The sequence below is a fragment of the Chinchilla lanigera genome, unplaced genomic scaffold (assembly GCF_000276665.1).
Source record: "Chinchilla lanigera isolate Chin_1 unplaced genomic scaffold, ChiLan1.0 scaffold00055, whole genome shotgun sequence".
Lineage (NCBI taxonomy): Eukaryota > Metazoa > Chordata > Mammalia > Rodentia > Chinchillidae > Chinchilla > Chinchilla lanigera.
Window position 1 is genome coordinate 11,907,662 of NW_004955456.1, and position 14,837 is coordinate 11,922,498.

The window sequence follows — 14,837 nt, forward strand, 5'->3', positions numbered from 1 at the left end:
CTGGTGCTCCTTCCTGACCTGTAAAAATGTCACAAGAAATGCAGTCTCTATTACTTGCTCAGCACAGACAACTAGGAATGCAGTTTTTCTCAGATTTCAATGGTGAGGAAGTTGGGGTAGAGTTTCAAATTGATTGGCTTTAGGATCTGCCTTGGGGATTGGTGGAGCACACTTCCAGGTGTGTCTGTGTGGGTCACAAAGACATGGTGTTGGGATCTATTTCTGGTCCTTCAAACCTCTGCTTTACTTCCCAGCTGCCATGGGTTGAACAGCTGTCCACTGCCACACCTTTCCACCATGATGTTTCTACCTTGGAATCATCCAACCATGGACTGAATGAATCCCCTGAACCATAAGCCAAATTAAATGTCTCTTCCTTTAAGTTGTGAGTGTGAGGTATTTTGTCCCAAAAGTGGGAAAATAATTAATACAGATAGCATGATAATTTGGGTCCCCAAAGAAGCAAATGGTAAGAGTGAATCTGATATGCAGGTAGTTTATTGAGAGAGATCTGTGGAAAGGCTCAAAGAGAGAAAGAGCAGGGATAGGACAGGAGAGTGTCCAGACTACTGTGCCAGCCTGGCAGTGGAAAACTCAGCATCAAAGCTGCACAGAGCTAAAGTGGGGAGGCTGGACTTTTCCCGATGGGTTCTTGTGAGGGGACATCTTGACACACACCTTCATGGACATTCAAAGTGACTTCTCAGGTGGATGCCTTGGCCTCTTCTTTGTCCTGAAGTTCTGGTGATGTTAATCTCATGGTCATTGTGATGGTCAATAAGTAAAAAGTCAAACTGATTTGAGTTTGGTTGGACCAAGTTCCTTCATTTTCTAGAAGCATAGCTACACCTGTCTGAGCCACAGTTTTCTCATCTATAAGACAGGAGGAAAGGTTGTCAGATCATGAGATCCATTAGGACCATTTGAGATTATTTTCTAGTAAGGCCTGGTAAATGTTTCATAAAATTAGTTCCTTTTTGCTGTGGTTTGAATGGATCCACCAAAGATCTGCTGGAATTTAATTCCCATTGTGAAAGTACTAACAGGTGGGAGCAAGTGGGACTGTTGAAAGGTGATTCTGAGGGCTCTGACCTCATGAATGGACTGACCCCTTCCATCCATGGACAAGTGGGTTACAGAGGGAGTAAGTTTGTTATAAAGTCAAGCTCTCTGCCATACTTCCTCTCTCCCATGTGATGCCTTGGGACACTGTTGAGAGTTCCTATCAGCAAGAAAGTCATCACCAAATGTAACCACCCAATTTTGAACTTCTCAGCCCTTAGAATGGTGAGCTAAATAGACCTTTATGTTTTATAGATTACTTAGTCTGTAGCAATCAGTTACAGCAACCAAAAATAGACTGAGACATGTTTACTCTTTCCCTGTGGGATTCTTCTTCCTTTTCACTAAGGTACAGAGTCTTTATCTCTTCTTAGAGTGATGGGCACATTCTGCAAAGCTGGGTGCTATACTCTGGGCTTGTGGGCTGCAGGTTTATTGCTCTCCTTTTACGCATATACTCCTGGGCAGTCTGGAAAGCCCTTAGATCCTTACTCAGAGTGACATTTTAAAGAATAAAATGAAATAACTCAGATTAAAGAAGAAACTAATTATGTTTAAAGTACTTATCACAATATTCCAAAAATAAATTTGTGATATAGTCATGGGTTGTGCTCTTTATTAACACATTAGGTAACAAGTTCTAGCTGTGGACCTAAAATGAGCCTAATTTGAAGTCATGACGAGTATAATTGATATTTGTGATGTTGGCACAAGTGTGACGTGATATGAAAATATTTGTGATTTTTCTTCAGGATAATATCTTAAGTAATGCTAAATCTACTGCAGTTTACTGTCTCTTTTCATAAGGGAAAGAAATATCAAGTTTCAGTCAGAGGTAAGGGAAAAATTGAAGGTGTAAATTGTTTTTATCCATCCTAATTTATGATTACAAACCCAGGTGAAAACTTCCTTCCTCGAGTGAATCACACCTCTTTACTCACTTGGCACGTTGAGTTCCCAGGAGTCAGGGACGACCCCAGGGATCCTCATTCAGGATCTTTCAACAGTTTTTCTCGCCAGAACTTAAATAAATGAATTGAGTTGAAGAGTTGGTCCCATGTCTTGGTGATGTCAGCAAGTCATTTCATTCTTAAAAGTTGGTGGAAATACAGAGACCTTATGTGCATCCGAGTAATTCTAATGTCCTGGAATTATGTTTCCATTTGTTCTTAGAATGCAACATTCACATCTCCCTCTTTCCTTGTTTCTCATCTCTTCCATTCACCAAGGGCATCATGTAACTCACAGCATTTCAGCTCTATTAAATGTTCCAAGTCAAATTTGTTTTGGAAATCTACCCAGGGAGTCCAGTGTTAGACGCATATCCACCTGAAAACATATTCCCCTACTTGCTTCCAAAATCTCTGACATAAGAAGAAGGTGAAAAGTTCTTGTCCCCATGTGAAATGCAACACTGAAAGCCGATCACACTTGGCAAGTGCTTGTTGCGTTGTGTCTAAGGCAGTGTCCTGTGTGTATTTTTATCACTTCTTATCAACTCCATGGGGAATCACCTTTCCTCATGCTTCAGAGACCAAATTGGAGCCAGAGAGTTTTTCTCAAAATAACCTGACTTTGAGAAAATAACCTCTAACTTACTCCAAACCCTTGGAAAGAATTGACCAGCACCCCTTGATAAGATTTCCTTAATTTGGCCCAGATACACAAAGCTGAAGTAACAAAAATGAGAGAAGGAGCATAGTATGGTGTTGAGCCAGACTGCCGGTCTTCAAATCTTATCACTTATCAGCTATGTAATCTTGGACAAGTTACTTAATTTCTCTGTGCCTCCACTTCCCCACCTGTGAACTGGTTAATGATATCCCAAGGAATTGTCCAGAATTACATGAATTAATACATATGGAGAATAGTGGGAATAATGGCTAGCTCATTAGAAATGCTCAGTAAGTGGTAGTTATTGTTATTTTTGTATAGTAACTCTGATTATAGCAGGCAAGTGCATAACACTTTCAATGATGCCCCTCCATATTCTAAACTCCTAATGATGTGCAAGGCACGCTGCAATCTGGCCTCCACTGAATATTTCAGCCTGAAATTTTACCATTCCCTTTGGCTTTCTAAGAAGCATATCCCAGCAATCAAACTATTGTCATCATCCTTGTGGCCATCCTGTTGGACAGCTTCTGGTCTCTGCTCATGTTCCTGTCTTTCTTCACCTGATTAACTTCCCACCTTAGGACACTGGTTAGGGTTCTCTAGAGAAACAGAATCAGTAGTGTGTGTGTGTGTGTGTGTGTGTGTGTGTGTGTGTATGTTATGCCAGGGGAATTATTAGATAAACTTAAAGTATTGGGGATAAGAGAATCCACAATGGCCATCTGCACACTGGAGAGCCAGAGGACCCAGTAGCTGTTCAGTCAAAGAAGCTGGAAGCCTCAGAACAAGAAGGAACAGGACATAGTGCCAGTCTGACACTGAAGGCCTGGAAACTTCCTGGAGAGTCACCTGTGTCAGTTTTCATGGAAAGACTGAAGAAGCTGGAGTCTGAGGTCCATGGGTAATACCAGTGGCAAAACGTGCACCAGCTCAAGTTGCCTTGAACTTATAAGTACAGAACAACTTCCTCCTTCTTCCTTTTTTGGTTACACCCTGGGTGCAAGACTGTTGGATGGTGCCACCCACAATCTGGACAATCTTCTCTCAGTTCACCAGCCTACATGACAATCATCTCTGGAAATACCACACAGACTCACCCCAAAGTGTGCTTTACTAATTGGCTAGAAGTGTTTTGATCCAGTCATGTTGACAATCAAGATTAACTGTCACACCCTGCTCAAATCCTAAGCAGACAGGGACTTCCTGTCTGTGTTCTCATACTATCTCATTCATCAATAGACCTATGGGTTGCAATCAACACTGAATATAGACTTAGCCAATCACCTCAAGGCTGAGTGTAAATTTATCCTACCACATTAGCTCTGACCAGAGACAACTCTTACCTCAACACTGAGTGTGCACTTAGCCTATTATATGAACACTGTATGTAGACTTAACCTATCACCACAGTGCTGAGCATAGACTTAGCTTATTACCCTGGTGTTGAGCAGAAACTTAGCCTATAACCTCAAGGTTGAGTGTAGATTTAGCCTGTTAGATAGACATTAAGTGTCTATTCATTGCAATAATACACATATATCTGTCTTCTTTCAGTGGTGGTGTTGATGTAACCTCCACCAGCCTGCTTCTTACTTTTCAATGAGAGAAGAGACTAGTTGACCTGATTGCTGAAACCTAGTGTTTGCTGTCCTCCAGTGAGGGGTGGTCCTTGGGGTACATCTAGAAAATAATAGGTCAGGACTCCAACCCCTAATTGTACTGGGGCCCTGCTATGGTTTGGGTTGTAATCTGAGTGTCCCCCAGAGGTTTATCTATAAAGGTTTGGTCTCCATGAGGGTGGGCTTGGTAAGGGAGATCCTTACATCATCGGGGCACTCCTTCAGAAAAGAACTTGGGATCCCATCCATCAAACTTTTCTGTCTTCTTGGGTCGGTTATCTGAGACTTTTGCTCCACCGCATACTCCTTGCCATTGCTGTTTGCACTGTCAAGTGATGCAGTAAAGGGTTGGCTCTCATTAGCCCATGCTAAGCTACTTGGACTTTAAACTTTCCAAAGGGGGAATTGAATAACTTTTTATCTCTATCAAGTTCATTGTCTCAGTGTTTGGTTGTAGTAATGTAAATCTGACTAACACACAGTGAATACAATTAAACTTAGTGTTTAGTAGATGCGATCAAGTATGAAATTCATTCAGTGCAATAGACAGTTACAGGTGTTTGTAAGGAATCCAGGCAATCCGTGCCCACATAATGAGTAGGTAGTTGGTGGTGGAAAAGGGCATTCTAAGGGGAAAGAGAAGCATTTGTAAAAGCTCAAGGAGGAACTGTTCTGTGTGGTGGTATGGATGTCTGATGGGGTCACCATGGATGGTGTGGTTGGAGAGGTAGGTACTAATCAAAACAAAATACAAAAGATTCCTCCTGCCTCCTACCTCTGGTACTGACCTGACCAGAGTTCAGTGCTGAACTGTTGAAACCTATGGCTATCGAGACTTTGGTGCTCAAACTTGAGTGCACATCAGAATCTCTGGGAAGGCACATGAGGTTGGAATTTAAAAAACATCTGAGTTTTTGATTCTGTATGGTGTGTTAGTGAGCTTTCCATCATTGTGATAAAATATCTGAGAAAATCAACTTAATGGAGGAAAGATTTATTTTGGCTCACAGTTACAGAGGGTTTAGTCCATGTACTATTCTGGCTCCATTGTTTCTAGGCCTCTGGTGAGGCAGACTCTCATGGTGGGAGAGTGTGTTGGAGCAAAGTTGCTCACCTCATGACAGCTGGGAAGCAAAGGGAAAGAAAGGAGCAAGAGACAAGTTACACTCTCCCCTGACCTACTCTGAGTATTGTCTCCTCCAACTAGATCTCACTTCCTGAACTTTGTACCACCTTCAGTAATGCTATCAAAGTATGAATTTACCAAGGGACTAATCCATTGATGACATCAGAATCCTTATGATCCAATCACCTCTCCAAAAACAATTTCTGAAAATTGCTGCATTGGTGACCTAACTTTCAGTACTTGAATCTCTAGGGGAACATTTTATACACAAGCCAGAACAGTAGGTATAGGGTGGACCCTGTTATGGTTTAGATCTAAAATGCTTCGCCAAAGTCTCACGTGTGTGGAAGGTGAATGAATCATGGGGCACCTCCTGACAGAGGTGGGGCCTGTTTAAGGTGGATATGTATGGGCATGACCTGAAGGGTGTAGTATTCTTGACACCAGTCTTCCCTTTTCTCTGTGCTTCCTGGCTGCGTTGGGTTGGATATCTTCTTCCACCTTGCCTTGGAGGAAGCCAACTTTGAACCAAATCCCCCAGAAATTGAGCCAAATAAACCTCTCCTCCTTTAAGTTATGAGTGTCAGGCATTTTGTCCCAGTGGTGGGAAAGCTGAGTAAGACAGAGCTTTGCTAACACCTTCCCAGGCCACCCTGATACTGTGGTCCAGGGACCACACTTTGAGAAGCTCATTTAGTCTATTATTATTTATCCTCCACAGCAAGCAAAGGAACCTCCCTACTCAAATTGAACCATGAGACTCTCCCTGTGAAATAACTTCCCCAAATGCTCCAAAAACTTTCTGAAACTACTTTATGCCCCAGACGCTGCTAGTGTTCTGAGAGCAGCTGATGGCAAAGGCTCTGCTGCGTTTTCTGTGTTCTCTAACCTTTCCATTTTTAATACTCTGATAAAGAGCAATTACAGCTCCATTCTGCACTTCTCTGGGCCCATTCAATCCACCCTATTTTGCTTCTGACATTTCCAGTAACTCGACTCTGACATTCCTCAAGGATATAGCAATCATAGCCCATGGGAGCAGCCACTGGCTTGTGGATGTCTATTTATCTTGCAAGCAGAGCACTCAAGCTCCTGGGCTCAACTCTGTGAAATGGTACTTGAAAGAAGAGCTGCCCACAAGGCCTCCTATCTGCATTCTTTTTCTCTCTTCCTAACCAACAGAGTGTCACTAACTCACTAACTCCAGAATGAGTAGCTGCAGGCAGCTTGGTGAGGTTTATATGGCAGAGAGATGAACTCTTAGGGAGGCAGAGCAATTGTTCAGACCTGGCTAGATTCAAAGCCATTACCAAGTCAAACTGCTGTGGGCACCTAGCCTGTGCCAGCCACAGCTAGTTTTAATGTCCTTAATTTTAGAGGCCCTGCCTGTATCCATCTCCTTTACAATGGCTTTCATTTGCTGAGAGATTTTTGAACCAGGCAGCTGCCAAGGAAGTGATGGGCATTGTTTAATCCTCACAGGAATGCTAAGAGGGGGCTGATACCATTGTACCCATCCGACAGGTGATAAAACTTAAATTGAGAAATGTCACAGAGCTACTGAGACTCAGATCTTGTTCTAGCTGATTTCAAAAAGATTTTGTTATTCAGTCAGAGTTTGCAGCTGGTATGGATACCGGTTAATGGCTTTACTATAAGGACAGGAGTGTAGGGAGGGAGAGGGAGAGAGGTGTAGACAGTTGGATGAATTTATTAAGCTTATTACATCTATATACAATGATGTATGTGAAAGATGATGATAGACTTTGGCAATTGTAACACAAATATGTCTAGATTACGATAAGAGTGGTTGCAATTTCAATGCTTCTTTTTGAAGTCTTCCCATAAAGTTGCAAAATGAGTCAACTAAAGAGCAGAGGAAGTAACAGAAGACTAGTAGCAGTAAACAGAACTGTGTCAAGTGGGCTGGTGTGTACACCATTGAGTGGAATTATCTGCTAAGTACACCGTCCCTTTCCAGGAGCCCACCTCTCTGCCAGCCTCCGATGAGTTGTGCCAGACAGCTGCTATATTCAAGTCCTATTGCTGTGTGACAAATCGTGACAACTTCAGCAGCTTAAACCTACTGCCATTTATGATCCTGCAGCATTTTAGGTCAGAAGCCTGGTGGGCTTGGCTGTGTTCTCTGCTGAGGGTGTCCAAAGGCCAAAATCAAGCTGCTAGCTAGATCAGGATTGAGCGGAGACTCTAAAGGAGAAGCACTTCCAGGCTCCTTCTGGAACTTGTCTCTCCTGGCTGGCAGGGGACCGCAGTCCTTCCCTACTCCTGGAGGCTGTCTCCGGGCTTTGCAATGCTTGTTCCATCTCCAAAGCCATCACTAATCCTGTGATCCTTCTGATGCCTGTCTTTCTGGCACTGGCCCTCTGCTCCAAATCATTGACAGCTCCCTGCTTCCAAGGGCCATAGATCAGGGCACCCTGATAATCTCCATAATTTAAGGTTAACTGTTTTAGGACTTTAACGACATCTGCAAAATCCCTTCCCAGCAGGCCCTGGATGAATGTGGGATTTAATAACCAAGGGACAGAGTCTTGGGGTTTCATCTTTAGAGTTCTGTCTTTCACAGCTGCCTTCTTCTGAAATGTCTTCATCCATATTGGCATACTTGGGCAGACCAGGGGTCAACAGCTTAGCAAAAGCCAAGCATTGAGTTCTATTTTCAGAGATAATTGAAAGTAACCCACTCTGCCTTGGAAATTTGGGAGAGGATTCTTTTCAAATGGGGAGCCTTGACAAAGAAAAGCTACCCCTCCTCTTCCTCCTTTTACTCCCTCCCTCCCTCCTTCTCCTCCTGCTCTTCTTCATCTTCTTAGTACTGGATTGAACCGAGGCTTTCTCGCTGAGTTATATCTCTAGCTGTTTTTTGTTTGTTTGTTTGTTTGTTTGTTTTGAGACAGGGTCTTACTAAATTGTGAAATATTCCAGATTGGGCTCAAACTGGCAATCTTCCTGCCTCAGCCTCCCAGACTGCTGGGATTACAGGCCTGCACCACCTTTGGCTAAAGTTTTGAAGCAGGAGACTAATATGGTCACATGTGTGTTTTTGAAAAGTAGTGTTGATACTGCAATGTAAGAGTCTAGAGAGTGAAGGAGCTGGCCCCACTGGGGTGTGATGGAGACTGACTGGCATACTTGGAAGAGCTGGGTACTGGAGACAGAGTCTGTGTTTTGGTTATTGAAATGAAAGGACATTTCCTGAGGGGTAATACTTAAGGGAGAGGCAGGCAAGACTCAGGATGTGGCCCAGGGTTTTGATATGAATCAGAAGTGGTGCTTTGAACTACAGTTAGAATGAAGGAGGTTGTGTTTGGGAGAGAAAGACTTTCCTGTGGGACCTGGAGGGAAGAGTGAAAATGGGAATCCTTTCCCCTAAGGAAGGAAGTCTGTGTCTGATTTGTGGCTGCTGTAAACTAAGGGATGGCTGAAAATCTTGATGAGAAATGGTCTTAGTGGTGTGAGACAGGAGCTATAGTTTAGGCATAGTTTGTCCCTTAAGGGCTCTGGTGCTGGAAGGTTGGTGCTCAGTGAAACAGTATTGGGAGGCAGTGGAGTGTTTAAGAGGTGGGCTTAGTGGGAAGTGATTAGAACACTGGGGACACCGTTCTCAGAAGGGGTTAATGCCAGCCTATCAGGAGTAGGCCATGTCACATGAGCTGGACTGGTTGCCACAGAGTAATTTGTTATAGAGTGAATTTGGCCACTTCGGCTTCCTGTTCTGCTTCCTCTCTCACCCCGTGACCCCTTCCTCTGTCACACAATCTCTCCCTGTGATGCTGCCTACTCTGAGGCCCTCACCTGAAGCCATTGCTGATGCCTTGCTCTTGGGCTTCCAAAACCTTCAGCCAAAATAAACTTCTTTCCTTTCTAATGTAGGCAGCTTCTGATAGTTCTGTTTGAACACCACCAAGAGACCTAAGACTGGGAGGTTAGAGCACAGGTCATTTAGGATGGTGAGACTTCAGAGCGATTTCTACACATCCCAAAGGAGCAGAGTAGACAGAACAGGGACAGAGCTAAGAAAGGAAAGGAAGGGGAAGGAAAAGGCAGCTCTCTACTTAGGTTTGAAATATAGTCCGCAATGTTTTTCATCTACTGGCCCTCCAGTACTTCCATTCTTTCAGACCCACAATACTTCTTTTTTAACTGTGTTAAAATATCCATAACATAAAATTTACCACGCTAGCTAGGTATTTTAAGTGTCCAGTTCATTGGCATTAAACACATTTACATCATTGTGTATCTGATATAGGGGAAAGAAACTCCCAACATGCTGGATGTCTGGTATGAGCTTGTGTTCTCTATAATTGAAGAATGAATTTTAGGAACAATGGAGGTTAAGGGCACAATATATTTATTGGGGGGAAGAAAGCTTCTGTCCAAGAGGAAGACAGAAAGGGCCCTGAATGGGTTGCCCAAGAACCTGCTTCTGCTGGGGATTTTTATAGAGCAAATCCACAACAAGAGGTGGGTCCAAGGTGGTAAACATGAGAACTCACAAGGAGAGCATGAGGTGGGACAAAACTATGGTCAATCAATAAGATTACAAGCATAATTGCTCAGGTAAAACTGATTAAATTGGAATCAAACAGGGCAGAGAGTCATGTAGCTAGTGGGTTTAAATACAGAACAGGGGGCTGGGTTGGTGACTCTTCCTGGCTTCCTCAGGATAATAGATACCTATTTAGAATGTCAACCCCTGATGTTTACCCTTAGGGAGGTACATGGGTGCAATTGTTTATTCTTTTGTCTTGTGGTCTGGCCCAGAGTGGAGGTGTCTGTGTCCCCCACAGATGCAAAGTATCTTGTCATCTGCACTGGTGCCTTTAAGTGCCTGGCCCTGTCTAACTGCCTATAATATTTCTATCTAACTCAGTTGTCTACTACGTCTCCATCATGCCATCCACCTGTACAACCCCTTTCACTGTACAAAAGGTAAACTCTACTCGTTAAAGGGTAACTTCCATTCCTATCATTCTCCAGGTGACTATCACCCTCCTTTATATTTCTCTAGATTTGACTCCTCTAGGTAGTCATATAGTATAAAACCATATAATATTTGCCTTTTGTGGTTGTCTTACTGTATTCCACTTAGCATAATGTCTTCCAGTTACATCTGGATTACAGCATGTGTCAGAATTTGCTTCCTTTCATTGCTAAGTAGTATTCAATTGTATGCACATACAATGTCTAATTTTGTTTATCCATTCATTTATTGATATGGACTTGGATTGCTTCCACATTTTGATTATTGTGAATAATGCTGCTCTGAATATGGGTGAAGATAGAAGTGTTTAAAGGTTTCTATGAGACTGGGCTTCCAATTATTTTGGATATATATCCAGAAGCAGAATTGCTGGATTGTCATTTTTATTTTCTTATTCTTCCTTTTCTTTCTTTCTTTCTTTCTTTCTTTCTTTCTTTCTTTCTTTCTTTCTTTCTTTCTTTCTTTATTTATTTTTAGGAATGGCCATACTGGTTTCCATAAAGGCTGCACCATTTTACATTCTACCAACAATGCAGAAGTGCTGCAATTCCTCTACATCCTTGCTACGATTTGTCCTTTACTTTCTTTTCCCTTTTATTTGGTAGTAGCCATCCTAGTGGGTGTAAAGTGTTTCCTGAGTGTGTTCTGAGTGAACATGAGCTAGGGCTGCTGTTTTAGGATCAAGCGCTGGATGTCCCAGTCCTACAAGGTAAGAAGATCCCTGAAGTTCCCTGAAGCATTTCAGACCCAGAGGTGCTAAGGAATCTGTTTGATCCCAATGGGAGGGAAAATTAAGTGTGGCTGAGAGTTCTTAGCATTCTTAGAATATGAGACTCAGGTCAACATCTGTTTGATAATTCTGCACAAGTATTTACTGTGTAAACTTGCTTTTTCTTCTTTCAGAAAATTAAGAAGCAAGATGGGAAGGGAATAAAACCGTAATTGACAATTCAGCATAAACATAAACACTGACTAAACTAAGCACAGGGAACACATTTCCTTTGCTGAATTCATTCCCACCAGGACAGCTGCCATACCTGGAAAAAACATCTTCTCACGGGGCTCCACATGAATGCTGACAGCTTAGTGAAGGTTTTTACAGAGTAACAAGGTGTTGATAATTCAAGTTCAAGATAGTGTTATCTATCTGCTCCACTTTTATTCTGCATTTACAGCATTTCCAAAAATACATTTCCTAAATTATTCTCCGCCAGTGTCAGTAAAAGGCTACAAGAACATTTAAAACCAGGCTATAGGTTGTCTCCCACCCGTCCCAGATACCACTTCTGATGAAGGATAATTGCTCAGCTCTTTGAGCAGAGTAAAGAAATAGAGATGGTTCAATAATACCTTCTAATTCTTTGAAGGGCAACTTAAAGAAGAATGTCAGAGATGGGGAATGGACAAAAATTCTCTTACTCTAATGTTTAGCGATAGAAACTAGGCTGGATCCCATCCAGAAATGCAATTAATTGATAAAAGCATTCATTCATTCATTCATTCCCTTCCTCATTCATCCAGAATGTCAGGATGATCAGCAGTGCTGTTTTGAGTTGCCAACTTTCCAGGTGCTGGCCAAGGGTGGGCTCGTTGGAAACCACTGGGATCCCAGAGAGATAGTCGAAGAAGCACTGTGCTAACTGCTAATTTTTTGATGCTCCACTCCTGTATCGAGTGAGGTCCCCAGCAATCTGTACACTTGGCCTCTATTCCTCTGGATCCATGCAGAGATGCCTGTGATTTAACATTATGTTTTTGGCTTTCATTGGGGAACAAAATAAGAACTGGCCAGAAGGAGATTACTGCTGCGCTTTTTCAGTAAAGCAATGTTCTTCTCAGTTCAGGAAGCCATTATTTTTAGCTTATATTATTCCAATAGGCCCCTAATTGTGCACTGTGCCTTGATTCTTATGCCTTCCCTCTCCAACCATTTCCCACACTGAGTAATCATTCTAATCATCCTAAAATGCATATTTCATCATGCCTCTCTCTGTGATCACAGTGCTTCAGTGGCTCTCCCTTGGTTACAGGCCACATTCCAAGCTCTGCTCCATATCTGAGTTCCTCTGTGGTCTGTTCTTGGCTCATTTCTGCAGCACCATCTCCATCTCCTCTCACTTTGGCTTCAGGGAGTCATGCACTGTAGCCTGCACATCCCCAGACATGCCCTGCTCTCCCCACCTTCCAGTTCTCCCACCTGCTCCTCCCTCTGCTTCCTTTCCTGTTTTGTTTAACTCCTATTTCATCGCAAAGTTTGACTCGAGTATACTTCATTCTGGAGTTATTCCTATATTTCCTGCCCCTGTTCCCAAGTCTTCCATCTCTGGTTCTCATGCTACCCTTACGTGCTTCTAAAAACCCACTCTCTCTAGTTTGGTGCTTATCATGGGCCTGTCAACTTGTGTACCATCTCTGGGCTGCAGGCAGCAATGAATACAATGACTCAGGTATCTGTATGTCTAAAAGAAGCCTGCTGTTATAGTTTGTACTTAGTATGCCCCGAAATGCTCATGCACTAAAGACTCGGTTCCCAACTCGATGCTACTGAAACCTGAAGGGTGGAGCTTAATGGGAGGACTTTAGGTTATGTGGTCCATGCCCTTGAAATGAACTGTGGGACCCCATTCCCATGGCCTCTCTCTCTCTCTCTCTCTCTGGCTTGGCCACGAGATCAGTGGATTTACTCCAGTGCATGCCTCCACCATATTGTGCCTCATCGCAGGACTCCAAACACTGAGCCTACGAATAACGGACTGAAACTTCCAAAACCATGAGCCAAAATCAACCTTTTCCTCCTCCTCAAGTTGATTACCTGAAGTATTTATTACAGTGGTGGAAAGCTAAGCTGACAGACCTGGCATTCAGTAGATTTGCAATAAATGTAGACTGAAATAACCCCAAACTTTCTTCTATACTACAGTCCTCATCCCATTGCTAGGGTCATCCCATGATGAAAGTATTGTTTGTGCCTTTTAACAGTGAGAGAGCCTGGCACTCATGATGGCAACCACCCTGGTTTCTGCTCCTGCTGTGGACTGGAGGTGACCAACTTCTCAGCAGGAGAAGGAGGAGTGGATGTGTTTCGTAGTGGACCTTTGTGAGAAGCGTCTTAGTTTCTCCTGGGAGACTATCTTTTTCACCTCAAAGGTGTATTCTATTCAGGAGATATTACGGGGATGCCTATATCTGGTAGAGCCAAGGTAGGTGCCTGATCTAAGCTCAACTGTCTTGAGATTTTGAGTCTTGAACGAAAAGAAAGAGAAGGAGAAGAAATGGTGAAAGTGTATTTAATCTGTAATATAGGAATATTGTGCAACAGTATGGAGTCCAGAGGACTAAGCATGCAGAGATAATTTTGCAGGATATAAATAATTTAAAGAAGGAGACAAGAAACAGTAAAGCAGTGCCCTGACCAAGGTAGGAAATGCAGAATTCCAGGCACTCACCAATCACCCCACCTCAAAAAAAAAAAAAAAAAAAAAAGCAAATTGCTTTCATTATTACTGAGATGAACAGATAGTCTAGGCCAATGGCAGGTCCTTGAGCTGAATGTGAAAGAAAGACATGGAGAATTCAGATGCACAAATTAGTTTGTCTCTTTATCAGATAAATTTTCCAACTACCTTAATGGTTGGCATGAGAAAAAGCCGTATTTCTCATGTACAAAAGAAGTTTGGGAAGAAGCATTCCTTGGGTAATGAAGCCATGGTCGGAGGATGTCAGAGACTCTTCCTCTGTGTTCCTAGGCTGTGAATTTGTCTTTAGAATCAAACATGGCTGATACAGCACTGGTCTTCACCTTGGCATTCCAGACAAAATCATGGAGGAAGCAGAAGGCAAGAGGGAATGACTTCCCCTTTACAAAATACTGCACAGCATTTTCAATTATATCTCATTGGCTAGGATTTTGCTATGTCTACACCTAGCTGCAAGGGAGGTTGTGGAATGTCACCTTTCAAGTGAGTGACAATATTTGGGGTGGAGGAGGTTCATAATTATGTTGCTAAAAAATAAGGTAATATGTTGGAAATTAACTAGTAGCCTCTATATCATTGCATTATTATTGTTGTTTTGAGAGGGCTCAGGAAAGATCATTTGAAGGGTTATTTCTTATATGCTTGTCTAGTGATGGCATTGAATGAGCAACAGTAGCAGCAGAAGAAGCAGCATGTACATTTAGGGGACTTCAAAATAACGGGTTCTATTCTTGGGCTTTCTGTGTGTGCATTATTTAATATAGTTTCACTGACAATGCAATCTATACCCCATTTTACAGATGATAAAAGTGGTCCAGGATTACACAGTGCTTGAGCTGGGTTTGAATCAAGATCTGACTTGGAGGTTTACATTTTTTCTCTATTTATGCTTTGGTACCCTGCCTGCAACCTAAATGCAAAATCACTTTAGT